Source organism: Scylla paramamosain, chromosome 19 (genome assembly GCF_035594125.1).
Source record: "Scylla paramamosain isolate STU-SP2022 chromosome 19, ASM3559412v1, whole genome shotgun sequence".
Lineage (NCBI taxonomy): Eukaryota > Metazoa > Arthropoda > Malacostraca > Decapoda > Portunidae > Scylla > Scylla paramamosain.
Genome location: NC_087169.1, coordinates 23,421,142 through 23,423,641, shown reverse-complemented (window position 1 = coordinate 23,423,641; position 2,500 = coordinate 23,421,142).

Below are 2,500 nucleotides of genomic sequence, written 5' to 3'. Positions count from 1 at the left end.
TCTCTCTCTCTCTCTCTCTCTCTCTCTCTCTCTCTCTCTCTCTCTCTCTCTCTCTCTCTCTCTCTCTCTCTCTCTCTCTCTCACACACACACACACACACACACACACACACACACACACACACACACACACACACACTCTCTCTCTCTCTCTCTCTCTCTCTCTCTCTCTCTCTCTCTCTCTCTCTCTCTCTCTCTCTCTCTCTCTCTCTCTCTCTCTCTCTCTCTCTCTCTCTCTCTCTCTCTCTCTCTCTCTCTCTCTCTCTCTCTCTCTCTCTCTCTCTCTCTCTCTCTCTCTCTCTCTCTCTCTCTCTCTCTCTCTCTCTCTCTCTCTCTCTCTCTCTCTCACAGGCACACACACACACACACACACACACACACACACACACACACACACACACACACACACACTCTCTCTCTCTCTCTCTCTCTCTCTCTCTCTCTCTCTCTCTCTCTCTCTCTCTCTCTCTCTCTCTCTCTCTCTCTCTCTCTCTCTCTCTCTCTCTCTCTCTCTCTCTCTCTCTCTCTCTCTCTCTCTCTCTCTCTCTCTCTCTCTCTCTCTCTCTCTCTCGCTATTTCTTATCATTAACGTGTTTGTCTATTGTTGCAGATTGTGTTGCGTGCAGTGTTACCAGAAGTAGAGTGCAGGGAGTGGCCAGCCGCTAGCCAGACTCAGAGTCAGGTCAGGTGAAGCAGTTAGTCTGGCCTTGACTCTCGCTTAGCACAGCCGCGGCCGCACACCACAGCAAACCCAAGGCTGTGGTCTGTTTGCCTGCGTGACCTTGACGTATAGAACACTACAGGAGTTTTGCGTGTGTGTCAGTGTTGCCAGCCAAGACCACCAGTGTTACCAGATGAAAGGGGAGATGGGTAGAGGGAGGCGCTAAGTGGATGAAAGCCTCCACCTTCTTTCCCTGTTGCTCCGCCATCCACGCCCGCCCTCCCACGGCTCTCCACTGACCACCAGGAGGGAACACGAGTCGTCCAGGTCGTCTTAAAAAGGTAATTACACATATTTTCTTGATTACAATTATGATTACTTTAAATTACACTATTTTGCATTTTGTCTTGTTTTTTTATCGATTTATTTCAGTGTTTCTTGTTTTCTTATTTACGTTTTCGTTCGTACTACTACTACTACATCACCACTACTACTACTACTACTACTACTACTACTACTACTACTACTACTACTACTACTACTACTACTACCACCACTGCTACTACTACTACTACTACTCCTACTACTACTACTTTGTACTACTACCACCACCACCACCACTACTACTACTACTACTACTACTACTACTACTACTACTACTACTACTACTACTACTACTACTACTACTACTACTACTACCACCACCACCACCACCACCACCACCACCACCACTACTACTACTACTACTACTACTACTACTACTACTACTACTACTACTACTACTATTACCACCACTGCTACTACTACTACTACACCCAGCCGCCAATGAAAGTGGCGCGCATTATAAACAAACCCGTATCTCATAGCGCGGGAAGAACTGTAGCTCATTTGAAAAGAATGTGGCTAATATCTAGAAGTGGCAACATAGGCCGGCTCTTTAAACATCTATCAACCGTCACACTTCAAAAAATTATCACTCAGTTGTCACTTGCTCACGTAAGGAAGTACACTTGCTTACCCCGCTCTCCCGCACAGTGTGTCAGTTTTCTTCGTTCTCTTTCATATTGGTGTGGAAACTTAAGTGTCAATGGCACGTAAACATCAAATATCCCCAGTCAATATAGCCCTTATTGACTCACTCCGGAAGGGTGGTTTTGGCTCTAAGCATATTTCAAAGGAGACAGGACTCCCACTAAGAACAGTACAACGCTGGTTGAAGCGATGCAGAGACAATACCGGAAAATTAGCACCAGTGAAGAAAACTGCCCCTGGACGCAGCCGTATTTTATCAAAGAGGACACTGACACTGATTAAGCGTCAGCTAAGTGTCTCGCCATTCCTCACAGGAAGAGAAATTAAAAAAAATTACCCTGATCTGCTGACACATGTCTCCATAAGGACAATACAGCGGCGGACACTGGAGGACCTCGACATGAAAAGTTACCGTGCTGCAAAGAAACCACTGCTTACACCCGCCCACAAAGCTAAAAGAGTCAGATTTGCTCAGGACCATAAAGACTGGCCATTAGAGAAGTGGAGAAGAGTAGTGTGGTCAGATGAGAGCATGTTCTATGTGACAGGAACACCACACAAAAGAGTACGCCGACCAAGAAACTCGGACAGATATGACGAACGGTACACTGTAAACGCAGTTAAGCATCCCTCCTCTGTGATGGTGTGGGGGTGTTTCAGCTACTTTGGTGTTGGCAACTTAGTTATGCTTGACAAAGGAGTGTCAATGAACACAGAAACATATCTTGACCTGCTGCATGACAATCTTGAAGAGTGCTTCGACAAGTGTAACGGTGAAACCTTCATGCAGGACGGTGCGTCATGCCAT